Here is a 21,218-nt window from a genome sequence, read left to right on the forward strand (position 1 = left end):
GTCTCAATGTCAATCAAACAAAAGGAAAAAAAGTTGAACATACATTGATGATGTTTTTGCTTTGTGTGTGCTAAATCTATTAGTTTTACCAGTGATTTTAAGGTATTGATGTGGTAATATAATGTATGGATGTGGAAATGTTTGTGGTAATTTGACTCTTTCAACTTCAAACACGTGTAGTTCTGTCATATTTTGTTATATTTCTATGTTTTAATAGAGAATGTCAAAATATGAACAACTATTTTTTTTAAATTTGCTAATTCCGACTCAACTTGCCAGCACAGGTCACAAATGATGCAGCAGCAAACAAAAATGGAGAAAGAAAAATCTTCTGAAAGGAAAATTCATATACAAAACAATGGCTGGTGATTCTGTTAAAATGTAAACAGGCTGATGTTAACATACATTTGCATAAAGCATCTATATATGATTAGAATATTAAAAACCTGAAAAGTGTTAAATTAGGGTAAATTTAGAATGGATAAAAATGTGCGATTAATTTGCGATTAATCGCAGTTAACTCATGAAATCATGCGATTAATCTAGATTAATTTTTTTAATCTATTGACAGCCCTAATATATATATATATATATATATATATATATATATATATATATATATATATATATATATATATGGATCCTCTTGTCTTTGTTTTAGTGTTTGTGTCTTTTGTGGTCTTGCTTTTGTTGTTGTTCATGTTTTCTGTATTTATAGATATATATGAATATATATGTGTTTGTATTTATATATATTTATGGATTTATCTTGTCTTGTCAGTGCTTTGTTTTTCCTTGTTGTTTTGTGTTTAGTTCACTGATGCACGTGCGCCTCTCAGGGGCGTGTCTAGAAGGGGGGCATGGGGTGGCACCGCCCCCCCCCCCCCCCCTTGGAATATGATTGGCCCCCCCTGGTGCCCCCCCTCCAATCTTATTGGGCCAGCTAGATTTACTGTCAACCTGAAAATACCCACCGCACCATTGGACCAGAGAGCTGTCAATCACTGTTTGATTTGAGACTCGCGCGAAGACGAAGTGAGCACAGTAGTTGCGCGTTTTTAAAACAGGAGGAAAGAGACACCATGACACCCACCACACCATTGGACCAGTTGTCAGACACCCACCACACCATTGGACCAGTTGTCAATCACTGTTTGATTTGAGACTCCCGCGAACGCGAAGATGAAGCGAGCACAGTAGTTGCGCGTTTTTAAAACAGGAGGAAAGAGACACCACGACACCCACCGCACAATTGGACCAATTGTCAATCACTGTTTGATTTGAGACTCGTGAAAACGAGAAGAAGGAGGGCGCCCCGCCACAGACTCAATACTGGCACAAATCAAATAGATTTTCCATGATTACCATTTACATTTTATTTTACTATTTAAAACGGCTTCATGTGCTTTTGAAAGCGCTCAGCAGCGCCTCTCTCTCTCTCTCTCTCTCTCGCGTGCACGCTTTCTCACTGCTGCGTGCGGAACCTCGACAGTGCCTCCCTGACACTGAGTGAAGGAGTTAAAAGTTGGCGGTGTTTTCCACCTGGGTTCCGTTGTCATTTCACGTAAAAGTTAACAGTCAACAGATGTTACTGGCGGTTGATCGAGTATTATGACTTAAGTTAACGAAAGGTTAGTGTTTTCCCACACACACACACCAGTTCTCTGTGCACGAGCTCTCTCTCTCCCTCCCTATGGTGCGGTATGCGCGCGCACGCTTAACAGTATTATCTGATATTTTTGAATTTGCGCTGAATTCTCTGCGCTGTACGCGATCTACAATAAAACTATCACTCGCATTTAAAATTAAAAGCGCTCATAAACACAATCAGATTAGAAGATCAACCCTGCATGAGACACACAGGTAATCCGAAATCACCTCCTATCAGCTCTTCAATGTAAATTGTATCAGACAATGTCGCATTTAAATGAGGATTTTAGCAGTATAAAGTAACAGCTGGTTGGATTAAACACGAGGTGTTATTGGGTCGTGTTTAGTCACTAGCTTAAACTCTTTCTTGTTGTCTGACAACATATCAGATAATATGTAAAAATAGCATTCAGTTTTGTTAAAATACAATATAGGCTAATAAACAATGAAAGTCAGATCAGACAGAGTAGTAAAACAAATTTTTAAGTAGGCTAATATTTTCCCAAAATCCTGATATGTCAGAATGTTAACTAATACCAGCTACACGCAATGTAGATAGCCTACTTAAAGGAACAGTTCACTTAATTTAAATGGTCATATACCTAAACTTGTTTTAAACCTGTATGAGTTTCTTTCTTCTGCTGAACACAAAAAAGAAAAGAGTTAAGAATGCCGGTAACCAAAATCAGTTGATGGATCCCATTGACTTCATATGTAGGAACAAAATAACATGCAGTCAATGGGGTTCATCAACTTTCTGGCTACTAAGATTCTTTTAAAATATTTTATTTTGTTTTCAGTCGAAGAAAAACTCATACAGGTTTGAAATAACTCTAGGATGAGTAAATTATGACAATTTATTTAAAGTGAACTATTCTGGAACAGAACTGTTGTTTAATCCATGCAAAATACAAAAAATGAATACCATCTATATTAGAACATGTGGCATTGCACAAGATTTTGGGAACCATGCTTAATATTTTCTAAACCAGTATTTATTTTCATTTGAATTTTTTGATTGGCCCCCCCTGACTGGTTCTTGGTCCCCCCTGTGCCCCCCCATTTATAAAATCCTGGAATCGCCCCTGGCGCCTCTCTCACAGGTGTTCCTGCTCTGTGTGATTTCCTCAGTGCGTCATCTCACCTGAAGCTTGTTTGTTCCTAATCGGTATCTGTATAAGTTCTCTCCTTTCCCCTCAGTGTTTGCGAGTCCGTTATTCTATATTCATACTTGTACTCATTGTATGTAATTGTATGTCATTGAATGTACTAGTGGTGCTTCTGATGCATATCGCCAGATCTTGTCCTGTCTTGTCTATTTCCAGTTATATATTATATATATATTAGTCTGTGTTATCTGCTGTCTCGCTTTTGCAGACTTCCAGCTGTCCTTGCCCCTTCAGTATTCCCAGCTCAGCAATCTGCCTGCCTATGTATTAAGGAATCTACATCGCTGTTTGGCAATTGGAATATCACAAGTTTCAGTCCACCTGCTCTAGTGCTGTGACACAGCTGAGTTTGACTTTGTTACATTGGATTACTGTCACCGCTGAACTGAACTTTGTTATTGAAATATGATCTCAGCCAGATTTGACATTGCTGCTTTGGAAACCATCTCCGCACTGTCCAGTACTGTAAGCGCTGTCCAGCGGTTGTCCTGCTGATACTTTCACTAACTCTGTTCCCTCCCTCTGTCACAGCTCCGGACTGTTTGCTGCTATTGAGCTGTCTAGCGAATCCCTTTTGGGTTGGTGGCCGTGGTCCAGTTCGCTGGTTAAATCTCCACAGCGGTTTAAATCCCCCTGTCCCTGTGGCTTCCGTGACGCGGTGCTCACGGGAGCGGTCTACGTACCCTGCCCCGCATTGGGGTCCCCATACTATCATCCCGTGCCTTCATTGCCGGGGAACACATCTGGTGGCTGAGAGACTTTATTCTTGCATATTGTTAATAAACATCTCTGCTTTGGAATCCTATGTTTTGTGTTCCTTACAATAAATGTTTTTCTGTTTGAAAGCGTGAGAAACGCGGATTTATATCATATATTTTTTCATTGCAAATTAGCCTATTTTTGACTGTTCTGATTGTATTTCTAAAAAGTTCCTTGATCATTTCATCATTCAAATAAAATGAAACATGTTTGTTTATTTTCAGTTTCTTTTTTATTTATATTCAAAAGTGATACAGCTGGAATAAGCAGTCAGTACACTAAAAAATTTACTTTTATGTAACCTGTGGGATTTTGCGGGTGGGAGCGGGACAAAACATGAATATTGCGGGCGGGAGCGAGAGAATATAACACTTTTTTTAGCGGTAACGGGAGGGAGTGGGACTACATCTGGCGGGATTGGACGGGAGCGGGACTGAAAAATATGTCCCGCGCAGGTCTCTACTCCCAGGAGCAGAGCGATTGGGGAAAAACACACCTGAGGCCCTCGGGCCCTTCATGTGCCAATTACTTCCAGCCTGAGTGGGACTGGGTGAGATAGAGAAAACCAAAGAGTACAATGTGAATTCTTCTGAATTGCAAACAGGTCAGCTTTTGCTTGGCCAAACCTGAGCCACACTTGCTCCCCACGTGGGGGTGGAGTCTTCATTTCCCCAAGCTCAATGCATGCCTCAGCAGAATGTCTGCTCCATGTGAACTTACATAGATTTTGACCCTATGGTCCCCCATAGCCCTTTCCCGGCCTTAGAGGGATGCATCCGTCGTAAGCCTGATGTAACGACCCTGAGCCCCCAATATTGGCCTTCTTGGGAAAGCAACCATGGTTTCTTCAGGGAACCCCATGGTTAAAGGATGGATTCTACACGAGTAGGAGACAACCGTGCCTGCATTTGTTGAAATCCATACCACGCCCAGAAAAGAGGTCCTCTGTGCTGGAGAAGCACACTTTTCATGGAGTTAGGCTAATAAGACATTTTTGTCCCTTCCATAACCAATCCCAAGCCTGAAAGAGATACGTCCATCATTAATGTCATGCGCTGACAGACCGCACCTAACCCCTGCCCTTTTTCCATATTCTGCCCTTTTTCTAGAGTTGGGTCCGAGTCCACCTTGGTCGAGTACGAGTCAAGACCAAGTCCTTAAACATCAAGTCCGAGTCCAAGTCCGAGTCCAAAAGGGTCCGAGTTGGACTTAAGTCCGAGTTCTTAAAGGCCGAGTCCAAGTCGAGTCCGCCCGAGTCCAGAAAGTAATTAACTCATTCACCGCCATTGACGAGTTATTTCGTCATTTATGAGTTCATATTTAACTAATAAATATGCCTTTTTGGACGAATTTCAAAGTGAAAGTGTAATACCGCTTTTATCCACCAGATCAAATCAAATTTATCAAAAACGGAAGTTAAAAAGAGTTAATGATTTTTTTTTAAACTGCCTTTATGTTTGATAGTCATTCTGAGTCTGATCTCTAACATAAATTCCTTTACAAAAACGCAATTTTTTAAGCTTTTTGCTCAAAATGTTGTATTTTTGAAGAGAAATATCCATATTTCAGTGGTTAAATTAAGTAGAAAAAGTAAATATATAATGAAACGTTTTTTTCCCCATTTTGTTTGTTTGTTTGTTTATTGTTTGTTTGAAAGCAGATGGTGTGTTCTTTAATTTGATATAATTTGTATGTTTATATATTTATAGAAAATTATTTTTCCTGCAAGGAATTTTGTGAAAATTTTGTTAAAATCACAAAAATGCAGGTGGGCAACTTTTCTCAAAAAGGCTGGCGGTGAATGAGTTAAATTGAAAAAAAAGATAAAAATTTTGTATTTTAAATTGTTACTTTCTATTACTGCTTTAACCTTTCAACCCATTAAACCAATGGCGATATAAAAATGTAATAAAAATACCTCTATTGCATCTTGTCATTGCCATTGAACATTTTTATTTTAAGTCAACTAGTTCCCTATCAAAAATGATTTCAAAGAAAAGAAGGGATATAGAGGTATATGTAGAACTTTTATTATATTAAACTTTTCTTTTATATTATATTACAAGTGAATGAAAATACAAATGAACCTGTTTTATTATTCTATCAACCTATTCTCCAGTTAAACATTTAAATAGGAGATACCTAGAGTAGAGTACAAATCTATCAGCTCATAAAAAAACTTAAAGCTTTATTACTGTGCTTAATCAACAACAAACTACTCCTTTCTGAACACAACTCTCTGGTCTTGTAACATGAGTTGTAATGAACAATGAACATGCAGTGTACTACTATAGTGCACAATCAATCAAGCACTAAACCAGGGCCATGTTGCTTTTCAGAAATACAAGTGCTGTAACCATTTTATGAGTTAAGCGTGCACGATGTGGTCTCACAATGAGGCCTTCTTTGCTAAAGACACGCTCTACTGGTGCAGAGGATGCTGGTATAGACAGCACTTTTACAGCGAGAGAGTAAAGCTGTGGAAATTTCTCCCTGTTTGTCGACCAAAATTCAAGTGCTGTATTTGTGTCTGTGTCTTGAATGGCATCAAAGTACTTGTTTATCTAAGATGAAATGCATGTATCCTTAGCTGTGTGGCTCAGGTGCTTGTGGGCTCGATAGCGAGCTAGAAGTCGTGGGCATTTGCCAGGAGGGGAATCTGTGGTTTCATCAGCATCAGCTCCAGAATGCAGCATGTTTCCATCTGCTGTGGCCTCAACTTCTGCTGTCAAAGTATCTGAAAAATATAAAACATGCACAAAATGCATTATTTTGATTTAGGGACCTATGGAACATTATTATATGCCTACTGCATATTTTTTATGCTCTGCACTCTGCAGTATACAGAGTATTTGATAGACAAATAAAAAGTTTGAATCAGAATAAATGCAGACAAATAATGTTGAGGTTATTAAAGCAAATAAACTGCTTTACCTATAAGTGTTCTTTTCAGATCCTCTCTGAATTTCTTCACCGAATCTGACTTCTTGACTCTGATATTTGGAGCAGATGAGTGTTTAAATCAAGTACAGTGGGGACAACCATACTAATAGTGACCATTTTCTCACCCTCTGTAAGGTCTGTTGCTTCTGCAAAAGGAAGAAGAACAGGGCCCGGTTGCATAAAGCACCTTAAGTTTTTTCCTTAAGTATGACACTTAAGGGGTAAATTCCCCTTAACTTCTGTAGGATAATAATTAAAGAGTTTTGCATATAATCCCTTAAACGGTTCTCTTAGGTAAGAGTTATCGTTAAGTGTTTCATGACAGTGACCCCAGTTTGTTGTTATAAAATACTATTGTTGCCATGGGGACACAACAGAAAAAACTTAAGGGTTTTTCTGCAACACCCTTAAGTTTAAAGGAAACAACTTAAGGGAAAATTACACTTAAGGTGCTTTATGCAACCGGGCCCAGAACCTAAATCCTTCAGTTGATTCCATTCACGAACTGAAAAAAGAACATGTTGAAAGTCTGAACTGCACATTTGTGTGAGATCCCTATTGTCAAGTGCTGTAAGGGCCTGTAGCTGTTTGAATGTACTGTTCCAGCGTGTGGATGTAGCTGCAGGAATCAATCTATTTGTCCCAAATGTAGCCTCAAATCGCTTTTTAAATGTAGTACTTGTGTGAAGTAATGAGGTTAATTTGGACATTTTGGCAAGTGCTGAAGAAAAGGCCTTGGCTTCTTTCATTCCATCATGCACAACTAATTGCAGAGTATGTGCAAAACATGACAACCTTTGTCTTGTTCCTACCATGATAGTCTCATCTTCCCAGGTCACATCCTCCCAAAGACTCTCATCATCTAACTTTTCCTCTTCTGCATCACTGCCATCACTGTGCTGCTCTTCCTGTGGTAGCTTGACTTTAAATGCACACTTCATATTGGCTGCATTATCAGTAATAATGTACCTGACTTTACTTGCTATTTTATACTCATCAATGATCTCGTCAAATGCCATGGCTATGTTGTCTCCACTGTGTCTGCCACAAAACCTCCTACAGTCTAAAAGAAAGGACTCCAGCTGATTTACATCTTGGTTTAATCCTTGAGCTGTAACACCGAAGAAGGACCGCATGGTTCGATCAGACCATATGTCAGCAGTTATGGACACAGATGATTGGGTCTGGAGCTTCCTTTTAATTGAATCCTTCACCTGATCAACCAACAAAGGAATGTGTTTTTCAGTGATTGTTTTTCTTGCAATGGGTGTGTATCTGTTGTCCATTACTTTCAAGAAATGCCTGAAATGCTGATTTTCAACAATTGACAGAGGTAAAGTGCAACCAATGAGTAGATCCTTAATGATGGCATTATTAATTTCTTGTTGTCTTGGAGAACTTGCATCATAAAGCGGCACTGCTTGTTTGGTCAATTCCGGTCTAGCAAATCCTGCTATGCTGGGCTGTGTAGCATCTGCTGGTTGCTGCTGTCTTTGGTACTCTTTTATCCTGTGACAGAAAAAGAGAACATTTTTAGCAATTCTTGCTAATTCGAAATCAAAATGTAAATGTAAAACAAAGGTAGTTTGTTAATGTGCCTATTTTTTTTCAAACTTGTTTAAGCTACTTAGTTATTGCAATTCAGATCACATATTTACAGTCCCTGCTTTTCTGTGGTGATATGTTGATTTCCATACTAAAATGTAAAAAAAAACAAATCTCAATCAGCAGAGTTTGTTATTTCCCAGATTAAGAATTACATTTAACACTTTGTAAAATTATGTTATGTTTTATAATTAGGTATTCAAGTAAGAAGAACAGAAATTAAATAGGCTAAAGCACAAATGTAAAATAAAACAAACTTCACTGTATGACATGCACAGTGATTCTCATTAAATTGAATAAAGTTAGTCATAAGTGAGTGATGTTGTTTGATTAATAACAGATTAATTGAACTGATATTAACGATTTTCCCAAATGTTTACATTAAGACATATTAGTAGGCTACATAATGGGCTGTGTACATAAAATGTACATAACCGACTGTTTACATGAATACTCAGCCAGACTTACATTTTGACATGATTTGTGTGAATTTATTTGAACGTACAAGCGTAAAACCATCGATGATTCATGCACATTGAGGCAGCCTCATTTCTGTCTGCACGATTTAAGTTTGCGCACCACACACACACACAAACACACACACACACACACACCGTGTGTGCGCGCGCACACTATATATTTATCGTCAAATCAGTATCACCCAGCCCTAACAATGTTATTTGGATGTAAGTTGGTAGAAAAGTTAAAATAAGCAACTTACCTTTCATTATGTTTTCTTTGAACATGTCGGTAGAAATTTGAAGTCGTGCCAGAAACATCCGTAATAGTTGTTTTGCAAAATTTGCAATCCGCAGAGTGCTTCTTTTTACCAGATGTCTTGCAAATAAATTCTTTATGATTTTCGTAAGCAAAACAAATTATTGCCGACTTTGAGGACATCGTGTTGGCCACGCATTGATGTGATGTGTGATGTGTGTGTTGTCTGCACGTATGATGCGACTGGCTGCTGTCTGTCAGTGTGTTGCAGTAAAATAACAGGAGGGGGAGACAGTGAGACATTAATTAATTTCTCATCTCAAGTTTATGCTGGTTTTATGGTTACACATGACGCAGACTCGACTGTACTCGGGATATTTTCCGAGTCCAAAATGTCCAAGTCCGTGTCAAGTCCGAGTACAAATTCCCCCGAGTGCGTGACAAGTTCGAGTTCATTCAAAATTGGACTCGAGTCCGGACTCGAGTCCAAGTTCGAGTACCCCAACTCTACCTTTTTCCATAAAACCCGGCATTTTTCCATATTCTTAGGGCACAAAGACATGCGTGCGTAACCCTGAACATGGTAAAAAGGCCAACACTGGCAGTAAGGAACCATGGTTTCGTCCATAATACTAAGGCACAAAGCATCTGTGTGTGACCTTGATCATGAGAAACGGGTTGCCCCTCAAGGAACCCCATGGTTAAAGGATGGATTCTATATGAGCAAGAGACAACTGTTCCTGCAGTCGTTAAAATCCATACTACGCCCAGAAAAGAGGCCCTCTGTACTGGAGAAGCACAATTTTCCTACCGTTTAGCTGATTCGACATATTTGGCCTTTTGGCCTTCCATAGCTGATCCTCAACAGAAGAAATCTGTCATTAATATGACATGTGTAATTCATTAAAGGCGAGTCCAAGTTCGAGTACCCCAACTCTACCTTTTTCCATAAAACCCGGCATTTTTCCATATTCTTAGGGCACAAAGACATGCGTGCGTAACCCTGAACATGGTAAAAAGGCCAACACTGGCAGTAAGGAACCATGGTTTCGTCCATAATACTAAGGCACAAAGCATCTGTGTGTGACCTTGATCATGAGAAACGGGTTGCCCCTCAAGGAACCCCATGGTTAAAGGATGGATTCTATATGAGCAAGAGACAACTGTTGCTGAATTCGTTAAAATAAATAAAACGCCCAGAAAAGAGGCCCTATGTACTGGATAAGCACAATTTTCCTACCGTTTAGCTGATTCGACATATTTGGCCTTTTGGCCTTCCATAGCTGATCCTCAACAGAAGAAATCTGTCATTAATATGACATGTGTAATTCATTAAAGGCAGGCATGGCTTTCATAATGTTAGAGCTCTGCTTAATATTTTATATCTTAAAAAGGGAAATTCTGATACGGCCATTCTGGAATGGCCCTATCTATTTGAGGTCCTGAAAAGATTTGGTTTTGGAGAATTTTTTTGCAAATGGATTAAGATACTTTACACGCGTCCAATGGCCAAAGTACTGACTAATAGCATTGTTTCCAGGGCTTTTAATATTCAAAGGGGCACTCGTCAAGGATGCCCCCTGTGCCCTCTTCTTTTTGTCTTAGCAATCGAGCCTCTTGCTATAGCAATAAGGTCACACGGTAGCATACTAGGCATTAGATTAAACTCCATACATGTATCTCTTTGTATGCAGATGATGTACTTTTATATCTTACACGTTTGGCCCAATCTATTCCTTCTCTAATACAACTTCTTTCAACTTTCGGTAACTTCTCTGGTTATAGAGTTAATCAGTCTAAGTCATGTATTCTCTTATTATATAAGGATGATAGTCAGCTACCGGCTGTTACTCAATTCAATATAGTAGACTCCATTACTTATTTAAGTATTAAAATCACAGCTAAAGTAGAGTGTATATCCTCAGAAAATTATCAACCCCTTTTAAATAATATTTCTCAGTTCATTAACAGATGGAAAAGTTTACCCATATCACTAATTGGATGCATAAATGCAATAAAAATGAGCATACTACCCAAAATACTATACGTCTTTCAAAATATTCCTCTATGTCCTCCACCCTCTTTCTTTACATCACTTCAGAAACTATTCACTGAATTTATCTGGAATAATAAAAAAGCTCGAGTTCGTTTGTCACTATTATACTTAGCATATAATAGGGGTGGTCTCCAGTTTCCTAATCTATAGTGGTACTATTGGGCAGCGCAATTGAGATCTCTTTTATACTACTTTTCTCCCGAACCCTGCCCATCTTTATTGGACATTGAATCTTTATAAAATCAAAACGTCTTGGGTTACGAATGTAACCATGGTTCCCCGAGAAGGGAACGAGATGCTGCGTCGCAGAAGCTACGCTATGGGAACGCCCTCTGCGTGATTCCGTCTGAAACACGTATGTCAAATCAATCCAATGGTCAAGTGACACGTCGCCGGAAGGCCTTTCTTGGGTGACCCGAAGCACACAAGAGTTGTTCAGACCTCCTCCACAAAGAAGATCTGTGAACATAGGCATCCAGTGCTCGCACTGGACACACCAAGTTAAGCTTTTCCTGATTCCTATCCCTAAATGAGGGAGGACAGAGGGCCTGAAGTACGACAGGCCGTGGCACATTAGTCGGTACCTTAGGCACATAGCCGGGCCTTGGGTACAAAAAAGCCTTAACCATCCCCGATGCGAATTTAAGGCAGGGAGGGGAAACTGACAGGGCCTGAAGGTCGCCCACTCTCCTCAGAGAAATGACTGCCAGCAGAAGTACTGTCTTAAGTGCCACAAACTTGACTGGAACGGCCTCAATGGGCTCAAACGGAGCCATGGACAGACCCTCCAGCACAACGGCCAGGTCCCAAGCTGGAACCCTGGGTCGGACTACAGGGCTCAGCCTCCGAGTGCCATGAAGGAAGCGAACCACCAGGGGGTCTCTCCCAAGAGACTGCCCAACCAAAGGGACATGGTAGGTCGAGATGGCCGCCATATACACCTTCAGTGTAGAAGGAGATAACCCTGCAGTGAACTTTTCCTGCAGAAACTCCAAGACTGGACAGGACGTCTGCTCCCTGAATCAGACACCCGGGAATGTACACTGCTCTGAGGGACAGCAACTTCCCCTGTGTCCACAGAAGGATATGCTGTGCCAATTTGTACAAAGGGCGTGAACGCAAACTCCCCTGGTGGTTGATATACGCGACTACCGACGTGTTGTCAGTCCGGTATAACACGTGATGGCCCCGTAGGTGAGAGATGAAACACCTCAGGGCGTAAAACACCGCCATCATCTCTAGGCAATTTATGTGCCAGCTGAGATGTTTGGTGCCCCATACTCTATGAGCCATTTGGCCCTCCATAGTTGCTCCCCAGCCTGTGAGGGAAGCATCTGTTGTCAGCGTAATGCGACAAAACTGAGCCACCAACATCAGTCCTTGGGAGAGAAACCATGGTCTCTTCCACAGATCTAAGGCACGAAGACATCTGTGCGTGACCTTGATCAGACGGAACGGGTTGCCCCTCGGGGAAAACCCTTTGATTTTGAGCCACCACTGTAGCGGTCTCATGTGAAGCAGCCCAAGGGGTATCACATTGGATGCTGCTGTCATGAGCCCCAACAACCTCTGAAAATGTTTTACAGTGTGTGACTGGCCTAACTTCACTCTGCCTACAGCCAAAAGAATGGATTCCACACAAGCAGGGGACAGATGTGCCTGCATTGTTGTTGAATCCCATATAACACCAAGAAAAGCTGTCCTCTGTACTGGAGAGAGCATGCTTTTCTTTGCATTTAGCCTTAACCTGATATTGACGATTTTCCCAAATGTTTACATTAAGACATATTAGTAGGCTACATAATGGGCTGTGTACATAAAATGTACATAACCGACTGTTTACATGAATACTCAGCCAGACTTACATTTTGACATGATTTGTGTGAATTTATTTGAACGTACAAGCGTAAAACCATCGATGATTCATGCACATTGAGGCAGCCTCATTTCTGTCTGCACGATTTAAGTTTGCGCACCACACACACACACAAACACACACACACACACACCGTGTGTGCGCGCGCACACTATATATTTATCGTCAAATCAGTATCACCCAGCCCTAACAATGTTATTTGGATGTAAGTTGGTAGAAAAGTTAAAATAAGCAACTTACCTTTCATTATGTTTTCTTTGAACATGTCGGTAGAAATTTGAAGTCGTGCCAGAAACATCCGTAATAGTTGTTTTGCAAAATTTGCAATCCGCAGAGTGCTTCTTTTTACCAGATGTCTTGCAAATAAATTCTTTATGATTTTCGTAAGCAAAACAAATTATTGCCGACTTTGAGGACATCGTGTTGGCCACGCATTGATGTGATGTGTGATGTGTGTGTTGTCTGCACGTATGATGCGACTGGCTGCTGTCTGTCAGTGTGTTGCAGTAAAATAACAGGAGGGGGAGACAGTGAGACATTAATTAATTTCTTATCTCAAGTTTATTCTGGTTTTATGGTTACACATGACGCAGACTTGACTGTACTCGGGATATTTTCCGAGTCCAAAATGTCCAAGTCCGTGTCAAGTCCGAGTACAAATTCCCCCGAGTGCGTGACAAGTTCGAGTTCATTCAAAATCGGACTCGAGTCCGGACTCGAGTCCGAGTCCAAGTTCGAGTACCCCAACTCTACCTTTTTCCATAAAACCCGGCATTTTTCCATATTCTTAGGGCACAAAGACATGCGTGCGTAACCCTGAACATGGTAAAAAGGCCAACACTGGCAGTAAGGAACCATGGTTTCGTCCATAATACTAAGGCACAAAGCATCTGTGTGTGACCTTGATCATGAGAAACGGGTTGCCCCTCAAGGAACCCCATGGTTAAAGGATGGATTCTATATGAGCAAGAGACAACTGTTCCTGCAGTCGTTAAAATCCATACTACGCCCAGAAAAGAGGCCCTCTGTACTGGAGAAGCACAATTTTCCTACCGTTTAGCTGATTCGACATATTTGGCCTTTTGGCCTTCCATAGCTGATCCTCAACAGAAGAAATCTGTCATTAATATGACATGTGTAATTCATTAAAGGCAGGTATGGCTTTCATAATGTTAGAGCTCTGCTTAATATTTTATATCTTAAAAAGGGAAATTCTGATACGGCCATTCTGGAATGGCCCTATCTATTTGAGGTCCTGAAAAGATTTGGTTTTGGAGAATTTTTTTGCAAATGGATTAAGATACTTTACACGCGTCCAATGGCCAAAGTACTGACTAATAGCATTGTTTCCAGGGCTTTTAATATTCAAAGGGGCACTCGTCAAGGATGCCCCCTGTGCCCTCTTCTTTTTGTCTTAGCAATCGAGCCTCTTGCTATAGCAATAAGGTCACACGGTAGCATACTAGGCATTAGATTAAACTCCATACATGTATCTCTTTGTATGCAGATGATGTACTTTTATATCTTACACGTTTGGCCCAATCTATTCCTTCTCTAATACAACTTCTTTCAACTTTCGGTAACTTCTCTGGTTATAGAGTTAATCAGTCTAAGTCATGTATTCTCTTATTATATAAGGATGATAGTCAGCTACCGGCTGTTACTCAATTCAATATAGTAGACTCCATTACTTATTTAAGTATTAAAATCACAGCTAAAGTAGAGTGTATATCCTCAGAAAATTATCAACCCCTTTTAAATAATATTTCTCAGTTCATTAACAGATGGAAAAGTTTACCCATATCACTAATTGGATGCATAAATGCAATAAAAATGAGCATACTACCCAAAATACTATACGTCTTTCAAAATATTCCTCTATGTCCTCCACCCTCTTTCTTTACATCACTTCAGAAACTATTCACTGAATTTATCTGGAATAATAAAAAAGCTCGAGTTCGTTTGTCACTATTATACTTAGCATATAATAGGGGTGGTCTCCAGTTTCCTAATCTATAGTGGTACTATTGGGCAGCGCAATTGAGATCTCTTTTATACTACTTTTCTCCCGAACCCTGCCCATCTTTATTGGACATTGAATCTTTATAAAATCAAAACGTCTTGGGTTACGAATGTAACCATGGTTCCCCGAGAAGGGAACGAGATGCTGCGTCGCAGAAGCTACGCTATGGGAACGCCCTCTGCGTGATTCCGTCTGAAACACGTATGTCAAATCAATCCAATGGTCAAGTGACACGTCGCCGGAAGGCCTTTCTTGGGTGACCCGAAGCACACAAGAGTTGTTCAGACCTCCTCCACAAAGAAGATCTGTGAACATAGGCATCCAGTGCTCGCACTGGACACACCAAGTTAAGCTTTTCCTGATTCCTATCCCTAAATGAGGGAGGACAGAGGGCCTGAAGTACGACAGGCCGTGGCACATTAGTCGGTACCTTAGGCACATAGCCGGGCCTTGGGTACAAAAAAGCCTTAACCATCCCCGATGCGAATTTAAGGCAGGGAGGGGAAACTGACAGGGCCTGAAGGTCGCCCACTCTCCTCAGAGAAATGACTGCCAGCAGAAGTACTGTCTTAAGTGCCACAAACTTGACTGGAACGGCCTCAATGGGCTCAAACGGAGCCATGGACAGACCCTCCAGCACAACGGCCAGGTCCCAAGCTGGAACCCTGGGTCGGACTACAGGGCTCAGCCTCCGAGTGCCATGAAGGAAGCGAACCACCAGGGGGTCTCTCCCAAGAGACTGCCCAACCAAAGGGACATGGTAGGTCGAGATGGCCGCCATATACACCTTCAGTGTAGAAGGAGATAACCCTGCAGTGAACTTTTCCTGCAGAAACTCCAAGACTGGACAGGACGTCTGCTCCCTGAATCAGACACCCGGGAATGTACACTGCTCTGAGGGACAGCAACTTCCCCTGTGTCCACAGAAGGATATGCTGTGCCAATTTGTACAAAGGGCGTGAACGCAAACTCCCCTGGTGGTTGATATACGCGACTACCGACGTGTTGTCAGTCCGGTATAACACGTGATGGCCCCGTAGGTGAGAGATGAAACACCTCAGGGCGTAAAACACCGCCATCATCTCTAGGCAATTTATGTGCCAGCTGAGATGTTTGGTGCCCCATACTCTATGAGCCATTTGGCCCTCCATAGTTGCTCCCCAGCCTGTGAGGGAAGCATCTGTTGTCAGCGTAATGCGACAAAACTGAGCCACCAACATCAGTCCTTGGGAGAGAAACCATGGTCTCTTCCACAGATCTAAGGCACGAAGACATCTGTGCGTGACCTTGATCAGACGGAACGGGTTGCCCCTCGGGGAAAACCCTTTGATTTTGAGCCACCACTGTAGCGGTCTCATGTGAAGCAGCCCAAGGGGTATCACATTGGATGCTGCTGTCATGAGCCCCAACAACCTCTGAAAATGTTTTACAGTGTGTGACTGGCCTAACTTCACTCTGCCTACAGCCAAAAGAATGGATTCCACACAAGCAGGGGACAGATGTGCCTGCATTGTTGTTGAATCCCATATAACACCAAGAAAAGCTGTCCTCTGTACTGGAGAGAGCATGCTTTTCTTTGCATTTAGCCTTAACCCCAGTTCTCTCATGTGGGTCAGCACAGCATGCTGCCATACTCTCTGATTGGGCTAAAAATTAACCAATCGTCTATGTAGTTTAAGACACAAATGCCCCGGAGTCGCAATGGAGCCAGCGCTGCATCCATGCACTTTGTAAATGTATGGGGTGACAGAGATAGGCCGAAAGGGAGAACCCGATATTGGTAAGCCACGCCCACGAAGGCGAACCTTCTGTGTTGCGGGAGGATAGATATGTGAAAATACGCGTCTTTTAGATCTATCGTCACAAACCAGTCCTCGGATCTGATTTGTGTGACGATCTGCTTTATAGTTAACATCTTGAACTGATGAAAACTGTGTAGTTGAAACGCGTAGGCATGTAGCCATTGTTTGATTAAAGGCTTTTTATACATTTATCAGGAGTGCCTCATTTTTCTTTTCTCTCAATGTTATTATAGTATAGGCCCATTTTTGAAGAGCACCCTGGATTGTTTATACATTATTTATATTTTTTTGACCCAGAGAAGCATTCCTTTTTCTTCTTTTTTCTATCTTGAATTTTAATTTTGCAACAGACCGGTTCAAATGATGTAGATCTAAAATAGGACGTAACTCCCCTCTTTCTTTGGAACTATGAAATAGCGGCTGTAAAACCCTGGCTCCCTGTCGTGAGGAGGAACATATTCTATGGCTTCCTTGCACAAGAGAGTTTCTACTTCTTGTTCCATTATTAGAGCCTGCCCAGCACCCACTATGGTAGATAACACGCCGTTGAATTGGGGCAGCTGGTTGCAAAACTGAATTTTGTAGCCTTTTTCTATTATTTGCAGAACCCACTGAGACACGTTTGGCAGGAGTTTCCACGCTGGCAAATTTTCTACAAGGGGGACCAGCCTCTCGAGACTGGCTATTGGTGTACTGCTTAAACTTTTCCTGGTGCCCTGAACCAAACTGGCAGGGTTTAACCTGGGTGATATTAATGCCTCCCTCCTCAGAGAGAGGTGTTGCGTGCCCCGCGCACGAGGCACACAAGAATGGGAAGCCGCTGTGCCCCGAAACACACACTGCAGTGGGGTTAACACACTGGCATCCCAAGGGCATCGAGGAGAGACGGGCACCGTGTGCTGAGGTGACTGCTGGCTCTCCCCGACTGGGGGCTGCCCTCGGAAATATGACACTACGTCCCTCAAGACTTCTTTTTTGCCGAAGCCTTCCTCGCCATAATAACAGCCCTCAGGTCTGTTTTCTGCTTAGATGATGTCTGAGTGCGACCGCCAGAGCCCCAATTTTTTCGAGGGGGACCACGAGTGGCAACACTTTGCTTTTGCGATGCTCTATATGATGTAGATGGCTGCTCCCGCCCAGCAGCCCTAGAATCCAGAGCACGGTGGGGGAGATAGCGTTCGAATGCCGCCGACTGCTTACGAGCCTCCGCAAATCTCTCGACAACAGTATTAACGGCATCGCCGAAGAGACTGGAGGGTGCAACGGGCGCGTCTAAGAGAAATGCTCTATCTGCGGATCTAAGCTCGGACAGATTAAGCCATAAATGCCGTTCTGTGGCTACGAGAGCTCCCATTGATTGACCCACGGCTCTCGCAGTCTCTTTAATCGCCCTGAGTGACACGTCAGTGACTCGACAAAGCTCTTTAAATATATCAGACGCAACCCCCGCTTGCCATCTAAGTCTTTAAGCACTTCTGTTTGATACGCCTACAGGACAGCTAAGGTATGCAGAGAAGCCCCAGCCTGCCCTGCAGACTTATAGGCTTTGCCCACTAAAGATGATGTTAACCGAACCGGTTTCGTGGGAAGCGAAGGCGACTTCAATGATGATGCCACAGCGGGGGAGAGATAGCTCGCAAGCGTCTGCTCCACCCGGGGCATCGTTAAATATCCATGTTCACCCATCCCCACAATGTTGTAATACATGGCGGCGTGAGGGTATGAACACGGGCTGAATTCCGAGCTTTCCATGATCTCGACAGCTCGCTGTGGAGATCAGGAAAGAAAGGCATGTTGCGCCGGAGCCGCACCCTTTCACAATGTGCACAACCACCCCTCTCCAGAGATGATCGTGCGTGTTGTGCCCCCAAGGCACATAACACAAAGACGGTGCGAGTCCTCGCTCGTAATGAAACGAGGACACAGGGAAGCACACTCCTTAAAACTTTGCTTAGGCTTGGACATGATAATGACACACACTCGCTTGCTGAGGCACAAAGAGCTGAAGCCGGCTTGCCGTGTACTCTTTTTATAGCTTCCTGGTTCCCACGTCACCCGCCTATGATGTGTCACTTGACCATTGGATTGATTTGACATACGTGCTTCAGACGCAATCACGCAGAGGGCGTTCCCATAGCGTAGCTTCGGCGAAGCAGCTCGAGTTCCCTCGAAGGGGAACTACCCTTTAACCTTCATCTTTATTCGACAGATCTCAAAACTCTCCGTAAAGGCACAGATATTGTATCTTTTAACCCTATTCTCATTAATACAATTAAAGTCTGGTACGAAGTGCATAATTACTTGGGTTGGACGAATACTTTATCATGTTTTACCCCAATATGGGGAAATGAGAGTTTTAAACCAGCTAGATTAGATTAATGATAAAGGGCTGCAAAAAATGTAGGATTTTTATATAGGAAATGACTTGATGTCCTTTGCTGAGATCTTGGCACAGTGTAATATTCACAAACAACACTTCTTTAAATTCCTTCAATTTAGGAGTTATGTTTCTTTTCACCAAGGTACAAAGCTTACAAAACCTATGAAGACCCCACTTGAAATTTTGCTATTAAAGTCACCGCAATCTAAAGGCTTAGTTTCAATGTTTTATAAACTATAAGAGTCATACTCTAAAGAATCTACAGAATCCAAATTGATCTCTTGGAGAGAAGATTTAAAAATTAACATTTCCTCAGATATATGGGAAAAAATATGTACAAAATCTCAAACACAAACTATTAACAGTAATCTTAAATTAATACAGTATAACTGGATTATGAGAACGTATTTTACTCAAGTTAGATTAAACAAAATTTGTCAGAACACTCCAGACACATGCATTAAATGCACATCTGAAAAAGGCACACTTTTACACTGCATGTGGAGTTATCCTATGGTGCAGGAGTTTTGGAAAGAGGTAGTTCTACTAATTTTTCAGATGATATCTGTTAATCTTCCAATGAATCCAGAAATTTTTATTTTGGGTATTTTTCCTGAAAATATTATATGTTGTAGCAGCAGCACTAGTAAACTAATTGACATGTGTATACTTCAAGCAAAACGTTTAATAGCTATGTACTGGAAAAAAAAGTGGAAAGGGCCTCTGTTGTACAGTGGATTAACATTGAGTGCGTTTACATGCACAGTCTTACGCCGATTATCCTTAATAAACTGATAACACGTGTGGTCATGTAAACGCGTAAATCGGTTTTCTTTAATCGGGGAAAGCCCATAAACGGCGTAAGCAAAAACCGATCGGCACAGGTAGTTTTTTGCCCATTACGCCGATTTCGTGTGGCTTGTAAACACCTTAACCGGCTTTCTCACGGTTTTGTCCATGTGCGCATGTCTCCGCGTATGAAAGATAAACGTCACACGCGGAAGTAAGCGCAAAGCCTCATGTTACATTAACAGGTTCTGCAGACACGAGAAGAGATACAACAGTACAGCTTAAGACAGATATGCCGTTGACTTTTTGAACGACTATTGTGTACTATAGGTGGTGACGTCACTGCCTGCGAGAAAACTGATAATTCTGCAAGTCCCATGTAAACGCAGTTGTCTGCATAGGCGGCTTATTGATTTGCATGTAAACGCATGAAAACAGTTTTCTGTAATACGCTGATTTTTGATAGTTATCCGCTTATGCTGTGCATGTAAACGTACTCATTATGTCTTTTTGTTTGTCAATGGAAAAGATTACATATATTCTAAAAGGTAAATTGTCCCTATTGAGGATATTTGGAAACCCTTTATATCCTTTATCTCAAACTCTGATTTTAGTAATGTAATGGGTGAGGGTGAAAGAGACAAAATATCTTGAGTCTTAACTAGGGATGGGAATTGATAAGAATTTAACGATTCCGATTCCATTATCGATGTTGCTTATCGATCCGATTCCTTATCGATTCTCTTATCAATTCTCATCGGGTGAGGGAATAAACACAAATTTGTATGTTTGTATTAACTCGCTTTAATTTCTGTTCAGAAGACACAGAACAGAGTATACACAAATTATGAGTAGCAACCTCAGAACAAACTTAAAAGTAGGTAAGCTACTTCTTAAAGTAAAGTCCAGGGAGCTATAGCCTAGGGCAGTGTTTCTCAACCAGTAAATATGTGATAGGACTAGGAATTAATAAAACAGAATTAGACTGACATAAAACATGCAACTTTTGGTCATGCATACATTTGTTATTTTCTTTTGAAAAGACATGATGCTGGACAAAATACAGCAAATACAGCAAATTAACCTACCGAAATGCAGAGGCATCTACTGTGGCAAACGGATGCAAACCCTTTACCACAAACTTAGTCACTGCTCTGCAGAGGTGGACAATACTTGAGTATTTTAAGTTTCATTTTCCAAGCATCTGTGCTCTGTCAGAGTGTTGTCTTGGGGAAAAATTACTTTACTAAAAATGTTCACTACATTCTAAAGCATAGAATCAGACTGTGTATTCCTTCTATATTGAATATTAAAATTGATTTAATACATAATTACATAAAAATTGTGTACTTTTACTTTTCTTGAGTAAAAGTACAAAAGTACTTTTTACTTAAGTAAAAAAAACATTACTACATTTTTAATGTACTTAAATATTAAATATAAACCAAA

This window comes from Misgurnus anguillicaudatus, chromosome 22 (assembly GCF_027580225.2).
Source record: "Misgurnus anguillicaudatus chromosome 22, ASM2758022v2, whole genome shotgun sequence".
NCBI lineage: Eukaryota > Metazoa > Chordata > Actinopteri > Cypriniformes > Cobitidae > Misgurnus > Misgurnus anguillicaudatus.